At 33.9% G+C, this 26,501-nt stretch overlaps 2 pseudogenes; both read right to left on the reverse strand.

The window, feature by feature from the left end:
• Positions 1-9,131: 9,131 nt before the first annotated feature.
• The window catches only part of LOC126722789 (clustered mitochondria protein-like), a 68,197-nt pseudogene continuing 50,827 nt past the window's right edge, over positions 9,132-26,501 (reverse strand).
• On the reverse strand, positions 19,055-24,554 carry LOC126724039 (receptor-like protein 13; annotated as a pseudogene).

Raw genomic sequence — 26,501 nt, forward strand, 5'->3', positions numbered from 1 at the left:
AGACACACCACAGAAAATAGCATTTAGTGCTTTACTGTTAGCATTAGATGCAGCAAGTGCTGCCTTATCCCATGTGGATTTGGCTGCTTCAGGTTTGGTCCAACCCATCTCAACAGCATCCCACACGGATTCATCAATAGAGCATAAAAAAGCTCTCATACGAACCTTCCAAAATGCATAATTACTTCCATCAAAATATGGAGGTGCATTAAGGGATTGAGACCTATCCATCTCAAAAAGAAAGGGAGTCAAGGATCACACAATGGTAATGAAACCAAACAGATGTGTACCTGCTCTGATACCAATTGAAAGTTCAAAAAACGTGTACAAAAAACACTTTTGAACGTTTAGACCCCCAAAAACCAATTTAATCAACACCCGCAATATGTTAAACAACTAGTGTGCGGAAACTTAACATATGCTATAACATGGAATTGATTAAACAACTATCTAAGCCATAACAAAATAAACCACAGCAGATAATGTAAAGGCAGAGATAGAGAGGAAGGAAGATGCAAACACAGCGATAACACCAGATATGTTATCGAAGAGGAAACCGAAGACCTCGGCGAAAAACCTCTCCGCCGCCCTCCAAGCGGTAATCAATCCACTAGAAAATACAGTTGGGATACAAGGACAGCAATAGACCCTCCAAGCCTAATCTACCCAATGCACCTAAGCCCTCCAAGCTTCTTGCTCCAACGAGGTTGCGCCGAACCTTTTTCTTTTCTAACTTTCCGGATTCCGCTACTACACCGTAGCATCCACCAATAAAGATTGGCTCCTTCCTAACTGCTTCCCAGAACTCCAAACGTCTGTCTCACAGAGATGATAATGGTGAGAACCAAGTTTGGTATAATGCCTCTCAAGGATTTGACAATGGAGAGGAAGAGAGTGAGGGATTTTGATGAGACTCTAAGGTAGAGATTGTGGGTAAAACAATCTGGTTTTTCTTTAGGGTTTCTCTCTCAAAATTCTCTCTGGAAGCTCTCTTTCAATCGTGGGTTAAAAGGGTATTTATATTGAAGTGGAGTGGAATGCGAAACGTCAGGTTTTTCCAAAACAGGGGTGGCTCGCGGCTTGACCTCGCGGCTTGACTAAGTCGCGAGTTCCAGTCGCGAGTTAACCGTATGGCCAGTTGTCCTGTTTTGTCCTGTAGTGCTCCAGCTAGCATGACTGTTCATCTTCCAGCATGCTTGGCACGTGTGCATCTTCTGGCGGGTTGAAGCCGCGAGTCCCAGCCGCGACACTCTGTTTTCTTGCACACTCTTGAGCAATCTTCACACTATCTCACTCACTACCCTTACAACAAACCCACCTAAATACAGGGTTACTAAATGCTGAATTACAAGCAAATTTGGCACGGAATAAAGCCAATTAGATGGTTGAATAAATTCAACCTTACAGCTATGTTATGGAGAAGAGAGACAGACTTAGAAATTAAGAGCTACTCAAAGCACCATATTGATGTGGTGGTTACAGAGGAAAGCAGTGGCTTCAAGTGGAGGATAACTGGTTTTTATGGGCATCCGGAAACTCATCTTAGGAGGGAGTCGTGGAATTTTCTTGATACCTTAAACAACCAATATCATCTGCCTTGGTTATGTTTGGGGGATTTTAATGAGATTCTCTCAAGAGAAGAAAAATAGGGCGGTGCTCAAAGATCATGGCAACAAATGGCAGGTTTCAAAAATGTCATTGATCGATGTAAGTTTAAGGATATGGGGTATCGTGGCTCAAAATACACTTGGTGCAACCAACAAGAAGGACCAGACAGAATTTACATGAAGCTGGATCGTGCTTTTGCAACTGTGGAGTGGCTGCAGTACTTCCACAATATAAAGGTACACCACTTAGTTGATACTACCTCTGATCATACCCCACTTTTACTTACTGAAACTAGTGCTATCTCTCAACAAATGAAACGTAGATTTCACTTTGAAGCTATATGGATAAGGAGGGCTGATTGTAAGGATGTTATTGAGGAGGTTTGGAAGGATGGTTCTTGTAGAGGTACTCCAAATGGGCTATGTGAGGGACTCAAACAGTGTGCTTCAGCTTTGACAGGCTGGAGCAAATCCACTTTGGGGAGAATTCCAAAAAAGATTAAGGAAAAAAAGGAGGCTTTAGGAAGACTAATTGAGCATGATGATGATGGACAGAATGGGGTGGAAATCAATAGGCTTAGAAAGGAGGTTAATGAATTGCTGGATGATGAGAAGGTGTGGTGGCAGCAACGATCAAGGGTACAGTGGCTAGGAGAGGGAGATCGCAATACTAAATACTTTCACCATCGTGCAACGGAAAGGAGGAAAAAGAATACTATCAATGGGTTGTGGAACAAGGATGGATTATGGTGTAGCAACAAGGAAAGTATTGCAGCCACTGCCATAGCATATTTTGAAGACATATATACAACCACCCATCCAGCCAGTGTTGATGAAGTGACAAACTTAATTCCAGCCAAGGTCACTAGGGAGATGAATAGTGATCTAACATGTAATTTTACCTTGGATGAGGTCAAAGCAGCTCTCCAACAAATGCACCCTACAAAAGCCCCCGGCCCGGATGGTATGTCAGCTATTTTTTATCAAAAATACTGGGATATTGTTGGTTATGATGTTGCTAATATGGTTCTTAATGTGCTTAATTCCAATGCTCCTTTTGCTGAAATAAATAGAACTAACATTGCTCTTGTGCCAAAAGTTAAGAACCCATCCAGGATGACAGAGTTTCGTCCCATAAGTCTCAGTAATGTGGCTTATAAGTTGATATCTAAAGTTCTTGCAAACCGCCTCAAAGTAGTTCTCCCTCATCTTATATCAGAAAATCAAAGTGCCTTCTTGGCAGAGCGCCTCATTACAGACAATATACTAGTGGCTTTTGAGTTAATGCATTATCTGGATCATAAGAAGAGTGGGAAGGATGGTTATATGGCAATTAAACTGGACATGAGTCAGGCCTACGACAGAGTAGAGTAGATTTTTGTAGAAAAAGTCATGAGGAGGTTGGGCTTCCATGAGAGGTGGGTGGACTGGATTTTGAGGTGTATTACTACGGTATCTTATTCTGTCCTAATTAATGGTGAAAGTCATGGGTGCATCACACCATCGAGGGGGTTAAGGCAAGGAGACCCTTTATCGTCATACCTTTTTTTGCTATGTACGGAGGCTTTTTCAGCGATGATTGTGGAAGCAAATGACAACCAGAGGCTTAGTGGCATTTCAATATGTAGGGGAAGCCCAAAAATCTCCCATCTGTTCTTCGCAGACGATAGTTTACTATTTTGCAAGGCAGAAAGGCAAGAGAGCCAAACATTGGTGGAGATTCTAGAGCAGTATGAGATGGCTTCGGGGCAAAAAATTAATGCAGACAAGTGTTCAATTTGTTTCAGCCCAAATACAACACCTGATACAAAAAGGGAGGTTTTGTGCACTCTTGGCTCTATGCAAGACACAAGGCATGGGAAATACCTTGGCCTCCCTTCTATAATTGGGAAGTCAAAAAACCAGGTCTTTGCGGAAATAAAGGAGAAGGTGGGGAAAAAACTATCGGGTTGGAAAGAAAAAATGCTCTCTTTGGGTGGCAAGGAGATCTTAATTAAAGCGGTGGCTCAAGCTATCCCGACATATACGATGAGCTGTTTTTTGCTTCCGAAAGGTCTATGTGAGGATTTGGAACAAATGATGAGGAACTTCTGGTGGGGCCAAAAGAACCAAGAAGCAAAGATGGCGTGGGTGGGGTGGAAGAAAATGTGTAAGTCTAAACTACAAGGAGGAATGGGCTTTTGCAATCTTAAGGCTTTCAACCTAGCTATGCTAGCTAAGCAGGGGTGGCGGCTCCTTACCAACCCAAGCTCCTTAGTGGCTCGGCTTTATAGAGCCAAATATCACCCTGCAGGTGACATCCTTGGTGCAAAGCTTGGATGTAATCCCTCGTATGCCTGGCGAAGTATCTACAACAGCTTGGAAGTAATAAGGAAAGGCACTAGATGGAGAGTTGGAAATGGGAAAACGATCCACATTTGGGAGGATAAGTGGCTTCCTAACCCCACTACTTATAGAGTTTGCTCTCCCCAAAGAGACATAGATGATTTCCCAATGGTCTCATCTCTCATAGACGAGGACACAAAGCGATGGAAGGCAGATTGGGTAAGGGCATTTTTCTACCCTTTTGAGGCAGATACTATACTTAAAATACCACTCAGTTACAGCATAGTATAATCTGGTTGGGCAACAAGAGGGGTGTGTTTACGATTAAAAGTGCATACTATGTAGCTTTGCCTTTGGTTGAAGAACCGGATTTGGGTGGATGCTCGGATGGCGACTATAGAGCCCCACTTTGGAGGAAAATGTGGCACCTTAAGCTTCCGGCCAAAGTGAGAATTTTTGCTTGGCGAGCTTGTGTGAATGGACTGCCGACACGCATGAATATGGTGACAAGAGGTATTGATGTTGATGCTTCCTGCCCTCTATGTGGAAAGGAGGGAGAGAGTACAAAACATGCTATTCTCTATTGTAAAAAAATTTGTGATGTTTGGTGGTTTTGGCAGTCCTGCCCAATCAATCTCTTGGTTGAAACAAATGATGTAGTGAATGTGGCATTGCGAATTATGGAAGCTGGAACTTGCCATGACTTGGAAATATTTTTTGTCACAGTGTGGTCGATTTGGTACAACCGGAATAGGGTGGCTCATGAGGCACAAGGTTACCCCTCAATTCATATCTGGGGTACTGCACAGCGAGCCCTTAATGACTATAATGTTGCTACAACTGTCAAGTTACTTCGGCAGCAACCTCCGGAGGTTGGGTGGAATGCACCTCCATCGGGTCTGCATAAGATAAATATGGATGGTACAACATCTGAAGATGGCAGACCCTCTGGTGTGGGAGTGGTAATTCGAGATTGTAGAGGTATGGTTGTGGCAGCAAGTGCAAAGATTCTGCCTGCACAATATAGCGTGGAAGTCACCGAAGCATTAGCAGTGGAGCAGGGGATTCTGCTAGCTCAACAGATGATGCTCAAGCAAGTTATTATTGAGTCTGACTCGCTTTTGATCGTTGATGCTATCTCCTCAAACTCGCCCCATGGAGAGTTGCAGCCCATTGTTCAAGGGATACTTCTGCTGTCCTCTTTCTTTGATGTCTGGAAAGTCAAGCACTTGAAAAGGGAATACAACAAAGTGGCTCATGAATTAGCAAAGTTGGCTAGAGAAACCAGGATGTCACAGACCTGGATTGAAATGGAGCCTCCTATGGTTCAACAACTTTGCCAAATTGATAGGGCTAAATGTTAGGTCTGCTTGTGTTTTATGCCTGATTTTGTTGTACTCCAATTTCTGAAGTGTTTAATGAATTTCAAGTGAAGTTTCACTTTCAAAAAAAAAAGAAACAATATATCTTTTAGGGAAGTTAGGACAGCTCCAAGCAAGAAACAATCATTTGATTGATAGCCCAGAAGAGTTTTACAGTTCTCAATTTTTCTTTTATGATAATTCAATACTTGGGGGTGGTGATATATGAACCTTGGTCTAAATGAGTGATGGCATTTCAATTTTTAATTTGGTAACCATTTTTAAACTTCAGCGACTAAATTTCTTGTGAGCTAGACTTAAAAAATAATGTAATAATAATAAATAAATAAAATAGTTTTTTTTAATTTTTAATTTTTTTTGGTAGATAATTGAACTCTACATTTCTTATTCAACTATCAAAAAGTTCACCAATTGAACTAACTGGAACCCCAAATAAAATAAAATTCTTGTGAGTTAAGCTTTGGGGATTGACCGTATATTTAAAGCCTTTTCCTTTTAACAAAAAAATAATTTGAAACGGCATCCATCCAGAGGTTTTAATACACTATGCTGTAGTACCAGGATAAAAAGACCTGGTTTTTAAGATCTCAAACCAAATGTCCCACCATACAGAGAATGAGCAATGGGCCGTGCGAAAAGGACAAAAGCATGAGCACAGTAATTTACCCAAATTCCTGACATGTATAGTAGGAAATATTTAGACAAAACAGACAATAGCATGAGAAAGCACCAAGCATAAGAAGGAAAATGCATATATGTAAGACATCATATACCATAAATATGCAATTGAACTAGTCTTAAAGCTATTGTCCATCCTTCAGAACATGTGCTCAACAGAAATTTTTTTTTTATTATTATTTTTTTAACATTAAGGAATAGTAGCATAAAAATGGACAATCATTTTATTTTTTTATTATAAAGAATGGGCAATCATATTACAAAAGAACAACACCCCTAATTTTCACCACAAATTTTTTTTTTATAAAGAATGGGCAATCATATTGCAAAAGGACAACACCTGCACCATCATCTATATCTTGAGTTTCAGCTTTGAACATGTGTCGTAAAGATGTTCACCTAAAGTGACAAGTCAGCATGAAGTGAAAAATGTTTGTTTTTATTATTATTATTATTTATTTATTTCTTGCTTGCCCCAACAAGAGCCTTGTGTAATGTTAGGGATAGGTTGTCAAAACAATCATTAAAAAAACTAAATAAATAAATTGGTCGCATTCCAATCATCTGATTTTGAATTAACTTGCACCTTAGGGATATACATTTCCTATAATTCTGAATTATTTGTGGGGACTTACATTTCTAATTGCATTCTTTGTATTTGAAGAGTTATTTGTGAATGAGTAGTGTGTTGGTTTCTTTATATGCATGTTTGTGATAAAGTTGACATTTTTTTACAGGAAACTCGGCAATATTGTCTCAACAACTATAACATGTACTAAATATTTTTATTGTTTCTTGCTTATTGCTACGGGATGTGGATGGTTAGATCTTTTCGATAAGAATCTTTATGACTTTGATTTCAAATTTGAATTCTGTTTTGAATTTAAACTTTGTTTTGGAAGGAAATACTAAATTAAAAGGGTGGAATAAATTCAAATTACATTTCCTAAATAAGTTGGGTCATTATCATTAATAAATTTAATGCCAAAAGATTTTCTCTTAAAAGTTAAATTTGAACTTGAATAAAATTTGACAAGTGAAAAAGTGTTGTAAATATTGAGATTTGGTGATTTGGTCAAGTTTTCAAATTGGAAAGATATTTGGTAATAATGCCAATGTTATAGAAAATATCACAAAAATTGCAAAAGACCCAAAAATAGGAAAATACCGAAAGGACCAAAAAAAAAAGAAGCCAACCCGACACGAGACCCGGAAAACCGACCCGAAAATTTCAGCAACATTTCGGGCGGGTCAATCAACTATGCTGTCGGGTTTTTTGTGTCGGGTTGCAGGTAATTATAAACCCGACCCGACCCGCTATTTTCTCAGAGCCAAAATTATCCAATGTCCTTGTAGAGACTAATATTTGAATTTAGAAGGCTTGCCTGAAGATTGATTAGACATGGCAAAACGGGCGGGTCGGGTCGGGTTCGGGTCGGGTCAATCGGGTCACGGGTCAAACGGGTCACGGGTCAAAAACGGGTCATTTTAAGCGGGTTGAAATCGGGTTCGGGTCAATCGGGTTGCGGGTCGGGTCGGGTTGGGTCGGGTTGACCCGTATTTTTCACATGAAATTTTTTTTTTCTTATTTTTTATTTTTTTTATAAAGAAAACAATATGTATTTGCCATTTTGATAGTTATGCAACATATTACTTGATGTAAAATGCATTATTTTGCATTCACTACTTATATCAAGAATAAACTCAGTTAAACTTATTAATATTTATTCAATAATTTTAAAATTATACAAATCCTAACATTGCTATCTAAAACAAAACAACACAAAGATAAGTAAAACAAATATACAAGTTTTATTTTTACACAATATCAACATTCCCAAAAAAAAAAAATTACAAATGACTTATTGAATAACTCATTTGATAAAGAATAAAAACATATAAGAAAGTTACAATTTTAAAAATTAATTTTATAATCTATTATCAATTGTGGTTGACATTCTATTTCAATTTGAGATATACATTAAAGTTTGATTGCTTACTTATTTATACTTAGTCTCTTTTATGAAGATCATATCATTGTTAAGCAGCACATACTTTAGGAAATATCATAATTTATTTTGAAAAGCCGTTTATTTTGAACATAAATTGTTAAAAAATAGATCTAAGCATTCATAATTTATGCTAATTTAATACTTTGACTTTACTATTTTTACACTCGTGAATGTGTCTCACACATATCTACAATTTTAAATCTGTTTTTAACTTTACTATAACCAGATTATCTTGGCATGTACTTTGCTATTTGATATCTAAAAATCTTTACTCATTACAGAATGCTCAACCATTTATTTTTCAATTAATTTGTATGCAGTTATGTAAATGTATCAATTGTTTTCTTAAAGCTCACAATAAACAATTAAACCAATATTGTCTTAATTTCACTATTTTTTTTACCAAAAAAAAAAAAATTTTAAAAATGGTTCGGGTTCGGGTCGGGTCGCGGGTCGGGTCGGGTTGACCCGCACAAAACACGGGTCGGGTCACGGGTCAACCCGTTTTTGCTTCGGGTCAAAAAAATCGGGTTCGGGTCGGGTATTTTCGGGTCGGGTCGGGTCGGGTCAAAAAATTCTGACCCGTTTTGCCATGTCTAAGATTGATGGCCTCCATTAGTAGGTGAGAACCAAGACACAAAATTTAAACCAATCCCGACTGGGTTTCAATACCCAGAATCAAATACACTGTAAAATTTATTGGAAGAAAAAGAAAATGCGAGCAAAGTGTAACAATGAAAGAGAATTGGAAAGGGTAAACTCATCTTATTGGTTACTGAATTCATACTTCAGATTCTGTATCAATTGAGAGAGATAAGTAATTGGCAGAGAGTATTGATCAGTTGAGAGGGAGCAATATGTTGCCATCGCAATCAAATAAAACAACAAGACAAAAGACCAATGGGAAAATTTTTATTAAATTTATAAACCAATCCCAATGACCAAATTTGGTACCCCTGCCCCTTTGTCAAGTTGATGTTCAATATATTTCTGATAACTAATATAGTATCATGATTTAACTAATTTCTGATATTCAGGTTAGCTTTTACTCTGTATAATGCTACTTAATTGTGCATTTCCTATCACTTTAGTCTTTATCTGTATTTACATTGTCTGAACACACTATCTTATAGGTTGGCCGTGAGATAACGAAGAGCTGTGTTCATATTTCCAATGTCTTGGTACATCATTGCAACATTTATAAAAGTTGCAGCGACATCATGGTGATCTGGGCCTGATGACAAGCTTGGCAAGAGCAATGCCGGAGACGTGCTGTAATGCAAGTTCTGCTTGGTTAAGTCCATGGTAGAAAAGAGCCATATTGCCATAACTGCAGTGAACCAAGAATTAGATCTCTATGTGACTGTGTAAGAGAGGGTTGCTTGGACACCAAAAGAAAACAAAATTTTCTCCTGTTATACTCAGAATTAGAAACAAATTTTTTTTTTTTTTTTTTAATATACAGAAACAAATCTAGTTCATATTTTTCTAACTCATTCTGAAAACCGCATCCACTTTTGATTTCATTATATGAGAATTCTTATTTTTTATTGGTAAATTATGTACACATAAAATAGGTCTTGAACTCATGACCTCACTCTCTAACTTGCACTTAGAATAGAGAGTCGTTTGAGAAAGAGCTCATAACTATTAACTTGTGGTAATTGAAATAACCACATCTGTAATTTTTTTTTTTTTTTTGGATTAGCAAATAACTATGTTCAATGAGTTTATATCATCAAACATTACAAATTGACAGATACTATTCAAACACCTTAGTGCATTAAAACAAATGAAAAGAATAGAAGAGCGTGCCTGAGCAGTGTCAGGGTGGTCCAAATCCAGGCACCATTCATTTATTATCAGTCCCTTGTACTGTTGCAATATCGCACCAGCCATGTCTCCTGCATGATACAAAACCATGGCAAGATACCCGAAAAGTTAAGAAAGGGAACACCGGTCAGGCTCAAGCAAATCATAAACAAATTTTCATATTGATCTGCTTTACTCTTGTAAGTACAGATCAATGGAAAATCAATCTTATAACCAAACAATTGCTACTTTGAAGATGCATAATTTTATAATCAGTCATGTCTTGCAGGGGAACATTAGTGCCTGATAGGTATGATCAACATCGAAGTACAAGATGCATAAATTTTTATATCACTAAGATCAACCAAACAATATCAGCAACAAATATGCAGAATCGTTTTAGTTGAGATGTCTACTGACAGCAATTAGCAACTTCCCGATGCATTGGACTAGTAACCTGCAACACAAGTAAGATAAAAATTTATAAACCATACCAAAGGAATTCAAAGAGGGCAAAATAATGGAATAACATATCTGCTGAAGTATTGAAAATGCCTCAGAAAATAATGTGTAGGCTTCACTAAGCATTCCCTGGAACAAAGAGTCACATGACTAAATACCATATCTTTCAATACAAGAATACGAAATAAAAAGTCATGACGAGAATCACTCAGCAGAAGTTTTAATCTTCTGTAATAGGTAGTCATGTGTGAGTTTTCATGAAATCTATCTAGACTGGTTCTACATAGTGTATGTTTTATCTTAACAGATGCCCTGGAAAAACTCTTTTAAAGATTCAATTTTGTACTAGATGACATTTTAATTTGGCCAAGAAATTATATATTTTATTGCCGATCAAAACCAATATTAATTGTTAAAAATATTTAAATTATAAGCCCAATATGTTAATTAATTTTTGTTGTTTTTTTAATGAGTCAATATGTTAACCTTAGACCAGCTTCTCAAAAAAAAAAAAAAAAAAAAAAAAATGTTAAGCCTTAACCTAACATATCAGTCCAACAAAAATACTAGACACTAGATACCTGTTTACCTGATAAAATTACAATCGACTTAAAAAATAATAACAATAAAAAAAAAAAAAAAAAAAAAAAAGGCTGAATATGAAATAGCATGTGCAATGTGTTAATATATTGTCTTCAGCCACGCACATAAAAACAATATATTCAAGTTGAGTTTGGCATTGGCTAAAAAATGCAGCATTTTTTACTATTCAGCTTATTTTTGTTATTATTCAATTTATTTTTACTATTATTTATATGTCTCATTGCATTTTTTGGTACTATTCATGGGTCTCACTTGTCAACCTTTTCATTTGAAATTGCCAAGTCCATGGCCACGTTCTTGGATAAGATCGTGAGATAAATATTAAAAAGTGTTACATTCATAACAATTTCACAACAAAAGTTACGTGGCAATTTGTTATTAATTTTCATTTAGGCTCACTATTAATATTACTTTTTTACCGGCTAATAATAGTTTGTCACCTAGAATTTGTTGTGTAAGCATTGTGTCCCTAGCGTTTCTCATAAAAATTGTTCGATTGGTTTTAGTTCTATCAATTTTGTGGCTTTATTTTGTCAATGCTTTTATTGCATAAGTGTTGCTTAACTTTTTTTTTTTTTTCTCTCTCTGTTTTTTCTTGAGGGCTGCCTTCTTTGATTTTAGTTGTATGGAAAATTTGGGCATTGCTTGTTTTGGTGCTAAACAACATTTATAGAATTCAAAAATTGTTAGGGAAGCAAACTCCCACCTAGTCCACATCTACTGCTAAGGAAAGAAAAGCAGGGGTCACATAATTGTACACAGTATCCTGTCTTTGCTTCGTGGCGTCTTGCTAACGCATTTGCCACCTGATAAGTGATTCATCTTCAATTGCTCCATTAAATGTATAGCGTACCTGCACCATGATAGTTGGGCCATCGAAAACAAATCTTTCTGAGTTGCATCCATAAGTTCCACAACAATTTCATCACACACTTAATCATAATTCTTACAAAGCCTAGTGGAAACATTATTTGCATTTGTAGCTTTGCTGTTTTTGCTAATGTCCACAGTTTGGTTTAAGCATGGGATGATGATGTATTGTAAACATTATCTACATTTGTAGCATTTTTTGTTTTTGTTTTAAAGGATGTTAATTTCCCCTTTGAAATCTAATGCAATATTTTAATTTGCATGCTGTGGCATTCTCTACTGTGGAGATTAGATATTCGAAGACTTCTTTGGTTGTAGACTTTTTTACTTTATTTATAGAACCTTTGAATCAACTATAAATCTAATTGACTTTTTGAAGGGTGTTTGGTTGGGAGGGAGAGAGGAAAAAGAAAGGTTGGGGTCAGGTGTTTTCTCCCCAGACCTACTAGAAAGTTTTCTCCCCAAAATGGGGAGAAAAACTGTTAAAGGGGGTGGGGGGAGTCTAATTTGTTTATTGACCAAAATGCCTATGTGCACTTGCACATGGGCATGTCAAGTATGTTGGCTCTTTTTTTATTTTTAATTTATTTATTTATTTTTTAGTTCCAGTTTTAAGTGTTTGGTTGTTTGTCACATTTTTGTTTTAATTGGGTATCATTTTTTAACAAGGGTATATGAATAAATTTATACAAATTCATTTTTTCTATCTATCCACTTTTCCACTCTCGATTATATAAAAAAGAGGGACATTATAATATTTTCCATCCTCTCATTTTTCCATGCTCCTACTATTTTCTATCATCTCACTTTTCCACCCTTCCAACCAAATAGACCCTTAGGGTATGTTTGTTTAGAGGGATTTTAGGAAGGATAGAAAATTGAGGAGAGAAATCTAGATAGAAAGAAGTTTTAGTGGGTGTTGTTTGGGAAGAGAAAGGGAAAAAATGTAGTGGGCCCGGGTGTTTTCTTCCTGAGCCCACCAAAATGTTTTCTCCCAAAAATGAGGAGAAAACTAGAGGGGGAAGTCAAATTTTCTTGATTGACAAAAATGCCCATGAGCAATTGCACATGGGTTTCATCCAGTTGCCCCCTCCCCCTTTTTTTTCTCATCCAGTTCTTGTTTTCCATCTCTCCACATTTCCATCCTCCTAGCCAAACACAAATGGGATGAACTAAATTTCTTCTATCCTCCCATTTTATCCCTTCCTAATTTTCTATCCTCCCATTTTTCCACTCCTCCAACCAAATGGACCTTTAAATGAAAGCAAAATGTGTAGAAGAGACAATGGAAGCAAAAATAGTAATAAATTAATAAAAATGAGTTAAAAATTAATTAAAGTAGAGCTAACCATAATATGTAGACTAGATAGGTGTGGACTTATGAAGAGAGAGAGAGAGAGAGAGAGAGAGAGAGAGAGAGAGAGAGAGAGAGAATTTAAGAAAAAAAATTGTTTGTAGGTGGTTGAGATATGATCAAAAAAAAAAATTTACATTCCGTTTGGTAATTTATTATATATATATATATATATATATTTATATTTATATATAGTGGTAACTTTGAAACAGTACATTAATATTGACCAATATCTAAATATATCATTCTTTTAGTTAAACCGAAATAGCTCCTAGTACGAAATTGTCTACTTTAATTATAATGTATTAAGAAACAATGATGTTTTGTGTTTTTTTGTGTTCGTTGGTAGATGATTGCATTCTAAATTATTAATGTATTAACTATTAAGAAACAATAATTTTGGTATTTGTCTTTATTGATAGTTTGTTAATACCATATGGATGTTTATTTGAAGTTTATTTTTATTATTTTTTATTTGGACAAGGCTTAGGTACAGTACTTAGGTTCTGTTCCTTAGGTTCCCCTCTTAAGATTCTGTTATGTGGATTTTTTCTCATAGAATGGAAGTGTATTTTTTAGTTAAGTAGCCACATTGCTCAATCTTAAGTAAGGAATCTAAGAAACAACACCTAAGGTATTGTAATTAAATTTTGTCATTTTTATTTTTACTTAAACTCCAGCCTCTATAGTTTGAAATTATGGTCTGTCCGTGCATTAGTTCTTTGTGGTGAACACTATTGACTTACTTCTGTTATTTGTTTTTCTCACGCCAATAATTTTGCAATTAGAAGATCCTCAACAAGAAGCCAAAGACTTTGTTGGTGTACTTTCTTCATAGATAATGTTTAGTGATGACTAACCTATGCCCTTGGTATTATGAGCATAGTATTATTTGAGAATACCTAAAATCAAGAAGAGGCTAGAGATTTAGGCATAAATGGTCCTAATAATAATGCAAAGCGCGTTTCTCTTAAAGCTATTCCAACGACAGTTTCGAAAAAATTTTCATCTCTTATTATTTCAAGGAAAATATCAAATGAGTAAAGTCCTTGATGAGATGATATTTCAGCATTTCAAGGACTCTAATCATTCTCCTTTTTCCTCTCTATCTCTTAATTGATTACCCTCTTTTTTGTTTTTTTGTAAGATAGTCTTCATTCAATTGGCAAAAAAGTTGCATCCAACACTAGTAATATACCAATTTTGCATTATTTAGGAAGACCTAAACAACTAAACTTAACAAAGATGCCAAGGATTTGGGGTCAATGGTGCTTTCCCTGCACCTTATATTAGGTTTTCTTGGATAATCCTTGCATTATTTGAGAAGACCTAAGCTAGAATAACAATAGTCGAAGACTTCGTGTCATTCCACTATCTACCAACCGGGATGACTTTTGCCAACTTTGTTTTTTGACAAATTAACTTATATGCCTAACGCTCTGTTTGTTTCAGCATTAACGTTTTCTGGAAAATGGTTCATTTTCCAAAGAGCATTTTCTAGAAAATTGTCTCATTTTCCAGTGTTTGGTAACGACCTTGAAAATGAGCTTGAGAATGTTTTCTAGTGTTTGGTATGCAATTTTTTAAAAATATTTCTTGTATAATTTAAAACATGTATATTATGTAAACCAACTAATGTAATCATTATAAATAAAAAACTAAGAATGAATTTGGTTTTCATACTAAAATTTTGACAATAGATACAATCAAAATTAACTAATTGGCAAATTTTTATGATCTCTGCCACTCATTTTGCTCATATATGGACAGTAACGTATGTACGCACGTACACACACACACACACACACATATACATCAACCATTTGTCTATATATATATATATATATATATATATTTCACAAGGGAATACATTTTCAATAAGTATAAATAACAATAACTTTTAATTGTCTACTCTTTTTGTTGGTATACTAATTGTCTATTATGGTCAATCACAAGTCTTCAATATTACTCTAAATTATGTATTTACATAATGTACTGCATAATATATCATCTCTGCATAGTATCTGCATAAAGTATCTTCCAACAAAAAAAGTATTTGCCAACAAATGCAATTCCCCTAAATAATTATCATTCATTATAGAACAATATTATTAGTCCAAGGTAAAGATTGTCCCATGTAGAAGCAATTTAGAGCAATATAGGTACTATGTTTAAAATTTTCATCTTTTACTTCATTCATTCTTTCTTCTTCTTCTTTTTTTTTTTTTTTTTTTTTTGCACTTTATGTACGAAAAAGAAGTAATTTTTGCTTGGAATCCATCAAACCGAAAATTTCTTAGAGAAAAAGGAAATCAAGCTTGAAATTCAAGGCAAAGAATTGGGATTTTGGTAGAGAGGAATGAAATAATTACCACTGCAAATTTGTTCTCCTTTGCAAGTTTGAGCTATTGACCGATCAGTAAAGTAGAAAAAAATTTAATCAGAGAATTGTGTTACAAAGGGGAAAAGAAGCATGGAGAAAAGAGAGAAGAGAGAAAGATCTATGGGAAAAGGAGAGACCAGAGTTAGAGATAGTGAGGGTGTGAGGAGAGAAAAAGTAAAGGGAAGAGAAAAAAGTGAGAAATCTTACCATGAGAGAGGGAAGGAGCCAAAAAATAATGTTTCCCACAGCTACAAACAAAGATAATATTTATAGGAGATGCAACGAGTGAGAGAGAGATTGTTTTCCAAAAATATTTTTTGGAAAACAACCTATAAAAAATAAGCCTTATTTTTATTATGATTTTCTGTTGACCAAAGATAGTTTTCCATTGACTAGTTTTTTTTTGTGCTACCAAACACTGGAAAATGTGGAAAACTATCTTTACAGAAGGTTTTCCAGCGAAACAAACAAAGCGTTATGCGATTCCAGCTTTTAGCCTAAAACTGATCCTTGGTTATTGACAGCTATGAGCTGCTTTTTTGCTTAGTTGAACTTTTATTTACTCCTATTTATTCTTGTTTAGAAGTCTAAGAGATGTAGAATCATGTTTAATGGTTGGGCCAAACTGAGTATCTTATTTTGAATAAATTCTATTAACATATCTTGAGAATTGAGCTGATGTCTGAGACTTTTCAAAACTGATTAATTTGGTTTTTAAAGCCAACTTAACACTTAAAATAGTTGAGAAAAAATTGATTAATTGACTTAACAATGTTTACGGACTAAGTTTGCTTTAGGGACCAAATTAGTCAATTTTGAAAAGCTTTGGACCTGGTTGGGATTTTTCCAAACCTCATAATATTTTAATGGAATTTACCCTAATATTTTAGCTCAAACCAATCGAACTCCAAGTCTGGTTCATGTTTGCATTGTTTTTCCTAAGGTTTTGTGTTCATAAGTTTGTTCATAAACAAAATAATTTGTTGGAGCACAACTTGTTTACAAATAGAGGTCTCAAAAGAATGATCAAGCTTGACTTATTTAAATATATATATAAACAAGTTGAGCTTAAGTAGAGCTCTCCATGAATAGTGATAATCAAGGCCTAAATAGCTAAACTTAACAAAGACGCCAAGGACTTGGGGTCAATGGTGCTTTCTCTGCACCTTGTACTGTGCTTTCTTAGATAATACTTGCATTATTGGAGAAGACCTAGCTAGACTACTATAGTGGAAGACTTCGTGTCTTTCCAGTTTCTACCAACCACCATGACTTTGTCTTTTTTTTTTTGACAAATTAACCTGTATGCCGAAATGTGCTTCTAGCTAAAAATTACCTTAGGTTGTTGAATGTGAGTTGCCTTTTAGCTTAGCTGAACTTTATGGATTGGGCCATGCTCATTTTTTGAAAGCCCAAACCAATTAAATTCCAAGCCTGATTCATGTTTGGATAATTTTTTTCTAAGGTTCTGTGTTCATGAGTTTGTTAAGAAACAAATCAATTTTCTGGAGCTCAACTTGATTACAAAACAACTCTCAAACAAACAAACATAAACAAGTTTTATACCAAGTTTTACAACCCTACCAAAGACTGACAAAGTTATTATCCAACTCTCATGTATGCTTCCAATTAAGCAAAATAGCTTTTGTGTTGAAATAGGCCACCAGCATCCTACTTATATATAGTTATAAAACCGGTCCACGTCACAGTAAAACAATTGATTGTCTTTTTTCTTTTTCTTTTTTGGGAACAATTTCTCTAATAATGCATAGGGTGTTGGTTAAAGCTTCAAATTTTCCTTTTACTATTTTACATAATATTCCTAATTGATGCAAAAATGTCTATATCTTAAAAGGATAAAATTTAGGCACAGTACTTAAGTGTTGTTCTTTAAATTATTTTCTTAAGATTTAGCCATGTAGCTTTATTTTTATTATTATTATTTTTTATTTCATGAGATGAAAGTGTATTTTTAGTTAATTATAGCCACATGACTATGGCATCCATGGTGAGTTTTCCACCCACTACCGTGATAATATTTTTCTATTTTATTAATATAAACTAAAAAGGTGGGAGAAAAGATTGGGGAAAGTAAGTTAAAAAAAAAAGAACACCACACTTTTAAATGGGACATATTAATTAAGTCCACAATTTTAAATGAAACATGCACTTCAAAATTTAAACAACAAACTTAAATAAGTAAAACACTGTAAAGTTTAAAACCGAGCTAGATTGGGTTTTTTTTTTGGGATATAAGCAAATGTTTGAAGTTTACAACCTAGCTAGATTAGTTTTCTTTGGAGCTGTCAGATCATACAAGTGCTTGTGCATAGGATTGGATGTCCTCAAATTCTGGTCAATTTATAATACTAATTAAGTATTATAGTATTTGACAAATAAACTTTAATTATTTTTCAATCATTAGAAAAATAGAAAATGTAAATTTTTTAGATTAATATAATTTAGAATATGAATCTACTGTAATTTTGGTGCGAGGCTTTTGGAGTCTGGATTTTGTTTGCATCACTCTAGTAGTGTGCAACACCATTGGAGAAACATTTTGTTTGAGTGTTGCTCAAGCTAGAATATAGAACGAGTTTGAATTGCTAGTTTGTGTGGAGGCTAGCTCTAGATAACGTAGAACAACCTTGAGGCTTTTATGTGATTGTCAATTTAGGCCAAGAGAGGTATGCTGAAAAAATCGCTATTAAAATTTTCACTGTTCAATGATTTGGGGGGGGGGGGGGGGGTTGTCAAGGGTATTTAGATTTTTCCTTATAAATCACAATGCTAGTATTATTTGAGGCAACGACATTTGATCACTTGCATCCAAAGTATCGAAGTTGTTGTTGTACATATTATTTATTGTTCTTTAATATTTTCCATTGTCACATATATGGAGATTTTTATTTTTATTTTTGAATAAGATTTCACTTGGAAGAAATCTTTTGACTATATATATGATTTATGTAGTGAAGCTTTTAGAAAGTTAAAAATTATTCAATTGGTTTTCGTTGGCACTGTCAGATCTGACAAGTGCTTGTTTCTCACATAGGATTGAATGTGCCCATATTCTGGTTTTAAGCATTATGAAGTCATGAGCATATTAATTCATTTTGGTCTTAATATACATGTCAAATTTCATGTCAATCAAATGTTATTTGTTATTTGATATATAAGTTTATTTTTTATGCATAATCTTATATCACAAAAATTGAAATTTAAACATTTGTTGATAATAAAGCTATTGATATTTGATTTTTTGAAAGTATGAAGGATATGAGAGGATAATGTAATATAATGGTGGATTTGTCAAAATTCACCTTTAATAAAAAGATATTGAGTGGAGTTGTAGCTATTGGCTCCCAACATATTTGGAGCCAAACTTTGTCAAATAAAAAAAAAATTACAAAATATTTTGAAAGAGTTTATGAGATTTAATATTTCCTTGCCATTACCTAACACTTCATGGCTAGTCTCCAAGCCCCTCGGGGGATGGTGTGTTGCACAACTCACATATTCAATTATAGCAAAAAATGCAAAAACACAATCGTATTCAATTAAAATTACACAGTAAATATAGATTTTGCACAACATAGTATTAAAATTCAATATTCAGATACAAAATCCAACAAGAAGACACACACATGTAGGTAATCAATAAAATGCAAGGCTTTGCAAGCCGAAAATTGAGCAACTCACAGTTATGAACCATGACAAAACAGTAGCAATGCAAGGCTATCCACTCCTTAAACTGAATAACTTACGGTAATGAACCACAACAAAACAGTAGCAAGTGTCAATACATACTTCAATGAGGTTAAACCACACCCTACGCCAGTATGGATTTATGTAGAGAACTGCAACAATTCCCAACATGACTGTTATGTAAGCCACCATGAAGCTTATGTAGAAGACATCCTTGTCCATGAAACTACCACCTACTTCCCCCTCATTATCCACTGGCATTGTCGATGGTGGTCTCAATTTGGTGCAACCATTACGTAATGGAGGTCCACATAGGAGAGGGTTCCCCTCATAACTGCTTTCATCAAAAGTAATGAATTGGTTTTTTCTATCAGGTGTTGTACCTGATAAGTTGTTGTGTGCCACACTAAACACCGCTAAAGAGGTCATTTCAGTTAACTGGGGTGGAATTTTGCCATTCAAATTGTTGAAGGAAAGATCCAGACTTTCTATCTCCTTTAAATTTGAGAATGTCACAGGGATTGGTCCGGATAGTTTGTTGTGTGACAAATTCAATGCACGAATGTTGCTGCTCATCCTACCGAGTTTTGGTGGGATTTCACCTGATAGGTTGTTGCACGAGAGGTCAACTCCAAACATGTACTCGAGGATGTCACCCTTGTAGGAGTAAGTTCTACTTTTTGATGCAAACTCTACTTCTTCAAAAGCATTCACATCTCCATTGGACATATGCATAAAATTATTTAGATCTTCAATATTTCTTGATAATGACAAACTATTGGACAAAAATAACTCTCCATATGAATCTCTTGAAAAAGTTCTTTGGGCAGATGCATCGAAAGTAATGTTACTCAAGCAAAGAGGTATCGAACCTGAAAATTTATTGTATGAAAGATCCAAAATGTTTAAGTTCTGCAAGAGGCATAATTGAATTGGAATCTGACCTCCTAAATAATTTGATTTCAAGAGGAGAATTCTCAATGCGGAGAGGCTTCCAATCCAATTGGGAATGTTGCCAGTTAGATGGTTATCTCGAAGATTCAGTACAAGTAGATTGGAGTTATTTGGGAAAGCAGTTGGAATTGGACCGCTCAAGAAATTTTTATTTAATTGAAAAAATTTGATACTTGAGGAATTGAAGCAAGATGGAATAGAGCCAGACAAATTGTTGTCAGAAAGGTCAAGAAATGTAAGAGAAAGGAGTTTGCATAATTCGATTGGAATAGGACCTTCAAAATGATTTTTGGCTATAACAATTTGCATTAAAGATGACATGTTCCCCATCCATGTTGGAAGCATGCCTGAGAAGTGATTGTTGTCCAAATGTAAAAATTGTAGCTTAGTCAAATTAAAATTGGTAGGAAATATTGGTCCACTGAAGCTATTGTTTGATAATGTGAGAAGTTCTAACTGGTAGCAGCCCATTATGAAATGTATTGGTACTGTTCCTGAGAAATTATTCCCAGACAAGTCTAGACGCCGTAAGAAAACCAAATTCCCAAAAGAAGAAGGAATACTGCCTTGAAATTCATTGTTAGACATTTTTAAATAATCTAAATTTGGAAAAATTAGACAGAGGTTTGTGGGAATTGGACCATGTAAGTAATTATCTGAAATATCTATTGTAAAAATTCTGGGACGAATATCATATGGCACTACGAAAGGCCCCGTAAAAGAGTTATTGTTTAGAATAAAAACCTCCAATCTTGTATTGTTCTATAACAGCCAGTTAGGAAACTGCCCAACCAACTGGTTGTGAGAGAGAGTAATTGCTCGCAAATCATATTGGTAATGAAGAAATTTGGGAAGTGTGCTATTGAGAATGTTAAATGAACAATTCGACAAACTGAAAACCTTTAATTGGAACTTTGGAATCCAAGTATGGGAGTCAGATTCTAAAGCCAATATATTGTTATCACTTAATAAGATCTTAAGGTTTGAGAGGTTGAAAAGGAATGACAATGTGGATGGGATCAAGAAGTTGTTATTTGAGAAAGAAAGGTACTCAAGTGATGACAAACTTGATAGTGGGGACTGATCAATGTTCCCATTAAAATTATTGTAAGAGAGATCCAATACACGGAGTGATGTCAAGTTCGCCATACATGAAGGTAGTATCCCTTCAAAGTTATTGTAGCTGAGGTCTATCTCTTGGAGCTTCCTAAGTTCACACCAGCCTGTAAAATGAGATAATTAATTTTTAGGTTCTACTATTGTAATCATTATTTTTCTTAAAGAGGATATTCTAATTATTCTAAATAGTATCATTGTAGAGAAAAAAAATAAATAAATAATCTACCTTGGGGAGGTAAGCTGCCCATCAGTCCACAGCCGTTCATTTCCAATATATTAAGAGAAGTCATAACTCCAATTTTATGAAGAAAGCTTTTATCAATTGATGAATATTCCAAGTACAATTCCTCAAGGTTGTTTAGTTCACCCAACTCTAAAACAAAAACAATTTTTTTAGAGGTAAGTAAATTAATACATGTTAGTGTATAACTTAGACTAGTTTAGCCCATTGGACTTAGCCCAATATACTATACTTGTAGTTTACTCCTATTATTTGTTCTACACACATACCTAGCCTATATAAGGCTCTTTATTGTACATTGTTATTTACACACATCAATATACAGATTATTCAGTTTTTTTCTCATACTTTATATTGTTAACAATACAAATAGGTCGATATGGTAGAACACGAAGTAGTAATTGCAAAACATATCAAGATACCACACAAAAATTATGAAGTGTGTGAAGGTGAGTGCAATTTATTTTGGAACTAAAACAAGTTAATGTACCATCTAAAATTAGAAGGGAAGTTAATGCAATTTTCCCAATTTAAATTAATCAAACATATATCATATATAAATATTTTTTGTCAAACTTTCATGTGCATCACATGTGTTAGCAACTAATATACTATATAATATAAAATGTCTTTCAATATATATATATATATGTAATAAAATGGGTCAAAGAAGTCATGATTGCATAAAATGTTATCCTCTCTCTTTGCTACATAGCTAAATTTTAACATATACTTAATTAAATTACATAATTTCTCTATACTTTCGTAATTTCAAATTAAACACTAAATTTAACTAAAAAAGAGAAATAGTTACTATGATACTTACTAAAGACAACAAGTTTAGTTTCATTGAATTTCATGAATTTTTTTTTTTGAGTAAATAGTAATACTAATTAGAACACAAACGAAAATAATAATAGTGTTTTAAACCGAATTTATAATACATTATATAATCAGAGTACAACTACAAAGGGGCCTAATCTTTGTAGCTATAAACTAGGATTATAAACAGGGGACACTAGACACACACAACAAATATGGGATAAATATCCCTATTCTTTTTTTAAGTAAATAGTAATACTTATTAGAACACACACGAAAATAATAATATTGTTTTAAACCAGGTTTTGATTGTAAATATTTCGAATAGGTTTGTTATAGCTTATGCTTTTTAACGGTTATAATACCACCACCTTGTCTTATCCAAAAAAAAAAAAAAAAAACCACCAACTTGATGTTAAGGGTATAACGTACCTTTAGTGGTAAACAATCCTTTCAAATTATTAAATGAGAGATCTAATGTCTTCAATGATGGAAAGGCAGCCAATGACTCAAGAATTCGTGCATTAAAATTGTTCGAACTCAAGTCTAGGAGTTGCAGCTTACTTAAGATGTTTGTATCTATACGGCAAAATTAAATATATCAAAGCATTGATGTGATAATATCATTTGACATACCATATAAAAGAATTATTTGATTTTAATCCATATACAACCTATCCTACCTTTTTTTGTCACGAATTCATTGATCTCATTGCCACGCATGTAAAGATTCTCCAAATTGCTAAATTCTTCAAATTCTACATTAAAAAAATATTACATAAAAAATCATGGAAAAATAGGAACTTCAGTTGCATAAATACTTTCATGTAAAAAAAAAAAAAAAAGTGAAATTTAGTTGCAAAAAACACAATAATTGATGTAAGGGAAATAAACAAAAAAAAAAAAAAAAATTATGTTCTCGATAAGCATATGAAACACTGTTCCAATCTTCCTTTGCAAATTAAGGAGAATTTTATGTGGATTGATCCATTCAAATTGTTGACGCTAAAATCTAGTTCCTTGAGCGAAGCAATGACACTAAGGGATGAAAAAACGCTATTATTGAAATTATTACTTTCCAAGTGAAGCACCTCTAGCTTGCTCAACAAAGATAAGCTTCCAAAACCTGCAGTTAATTTAGATGCTTTAATTTGCAAGTCCGCAACTATATATTCCCACAAAACGATACAAAATGAATCTTAACATACGTCTAATTTGTGGTCTACATTTATTTTTAAAGAAAAGGTTAAAAGAAAATAAAAATTCAAGCAATTTATTTTGGACAAACATATTAATTGGAGGAGGGGAACCAAAAAGTTTACTCACTCAAGAATTAAGCACTATTCCTTTGCAAATTAATGAGAATTTTACCTTGGATGGGGATTGATCCATTCAAATTGTTGGACCCCAAATATAGTTCCTTCAGTGAAGCAATTCCACTCAAGGATGAAAGAATGCTATTATTGAAATTATTATTTTCCAAGTGAAGCACCTCCAGCTTCTTCAACGCAGAGAATCTTTCAAAACCTGTGATTTAGATTTAGATGCTTCAATTTGCATGTTCACAATTATATATTCCCACAAAACAGTATAAAATGATTCCTAACATAAAACTTATATTTTTGCCAACCATATATACATATTTAAAGAGGTAATAGAAAAAATTAGAATTTTGACAAATACTACCTATTTTTCTTAGGATATAAACTTGGTACCTTCATTTGGGACCCATCCACGAATCCTATTTTCACTCAAATCGAGGTACTGGAGCTCTTCAAAGGGAAGAAACAGAGAGGCATTAAAGTACCATCCTCCTCCACTTTCTCTACTCCAATAGGATATCGTGAGATTAAGAGCAAGTTGGATTACACGGCCAATAGTGATGTTGCACTTCACTCTTTCCCACTCACAGCAATCATTCTCTTTGTCGGCTGAGTCCCAAGGTGTAAAAAAATATTTATCAGTGTAGTTGACAGTGGAAACTTTGTATTGCAAGAGAGCAATTCTCTCTTGCTCCCAGCAACCAAAGCACCCATTCATACCAAAATGAACCAAAACTAACACCACCGGCCACCACCAAAAACGCCCCAACTCCATAAATTTTTCTTTTTCTGATTTTCAATCACAATAAGACTGACAAAGTTTTTGTCCAACTCTCAGTGATTATGATTCCAAATGATCTTGAGTTTAAATAGGCCACCAGCACCATCCATATATACTGTTATCAAATAGTCCACATCAATATTACGATTTCTCTAATAAATATTGTAAAGCGCGTTCTTTTGTGGTGATAACTGATCACCATTGACCAAAGAGCATTGAATTGACTTTGCTAGCTGTTAATGTTGTTTTTTCCCATTTCGTATTTAATATGTTCCTGTAAAATGTTTCATTATTTCATAGTGATGACTAGCTGTTTCATACCATAAATTAATATTAGGGCCATAATATTTTAAGCTTTCCATTATTTGAGGATACCTAGAGTCAATAAAATGCCAAAGACTTTTGGCGTCAATTGTCCTTTCTTGGCTCGTATCATGTACCTTCCTAGAAAATGTTTCACACTAAATACTAAACTATGTTTATAAATATACAATAAATTTTAATTGTAGATTGTTTGGGTAAGAATTTAATTTCAGTTGTGAGTTTAAATTTGAATCAACTGTAATAACTTACTGTCTAGAACTTGTTATAATTTGTTATGAAAGTGTTACAAACCACATACACTTCTCATATCACTAATATCATAAATTTTGCATTATTATTATTACTAGTCGCAAACCCACGCGATGCGTGAGAATATGTAATTATTTTGTAATATGCTATAATCTAAAATTTTTTGAAGATAATATGTTCACCTTAAAAATTGAACTTTTTCTAAAAGTATTTTTCAACTCTCTATCTATACAAATATATCATTATATTATTTTGGGTTTTTTTTTTTTTTTTTTTTTTGAGATCTGATATTTGTAACCTAATAATGGAAGGACATGACAACACAACATTAGATTTCCTTTTTTTTCCTTCATGTGATAAGATTGTATCATATTTTAATTCTTTTGAATTTTCAAGTGCACTCTTCTTACCCGCTACATGGATCCTTAATTCCTAAAAATGATGTCTAGTTAGTTGCCAATAGAAAATGATAAGACCACCAAAAAAAAAAAAGATTAAAGTAGGGTTTAACCGGTTAGAATCATCATATACAAAAATTTATCTACAATAAGGTAAATAAATAAAATATGTTTTAAACAAACCTTCAATAAAATGATCAAATTTAATAGATCCTCACATATACAAATTTCCCTCAAAGACCAAATTGTTAAACAGTATTGTGTCATTGATTCCACCCATGTCCATCACACACATTCATCAGTGTGTCCATATACAAATTACCCACCTGTCATTACATTCATTTTATCAAAGTTCTGAATTCTCACAAAGAATTAAAATAGTGTGTATACAAATTGTAAGTGAGTTAAGAACATAGGTGTATATATTATATCTTACTAACCTGACCCCACACACACACACAGATATATATATATATATATATATATATATATATATATATATATATTTGTGGTCAGACATAGCCTTCCCACATTAAGTCCATATTTTAATTGCATTCAAGCTTGTTCTCCCCATTGGTTCATAGTGGTATAGGTAATGTTTATGAATTCAAAACGTCTGTCATAAAAATAGTTAACGCATGACAATCAATCCTATGATTTGAAAAGCTTGAACACAAAGCCTTTAAGTTTGTGGTCAAAAACAATTAAACCATACGTTATATACTATATGAGATTAATTGTTAAATAGAAAGCAATTTACAAAGCTTAAAATTTGGTAAAAGAGAACTGATGAAAAGGATATGAAAAATAAATTAATTTGATCTTTCCACTCAAATGACCATATTAAATAATAATAATTTTATAAAAATTGTCCAATACATTGTGGTCAAAGTCAGTGGCAAATTTGCTGAACTCGGCCAATTGTTATTGTCTGGGAGAAGATGGCTATTAGCATTCTAGCTCATGAACTTTAAATGGCTACAAGAAATTGTTAGATTGTATAAGCTGCTATGCCCCTAAAATAGTAGTTGTTATTGTCTTCATTGGATCACATCAGCTATATCATATTGTGTTTACTAAAGAAAAAAATAGCAA

Source organism: Quercus robur, chromosome 4 (genome assembly GCF_932294415.1).
Source record: "Quercus robur chromosome 4, dhQueRobu3.1, whole genome shotgun sequence".
Taxonomy (NCBI): domain Eukaryota; kingdom Viridiplantae; phylum Streptophyta; class Magnoliopsida; order Fagales; family Fagaceae; genus Quercus; species Quercus robur.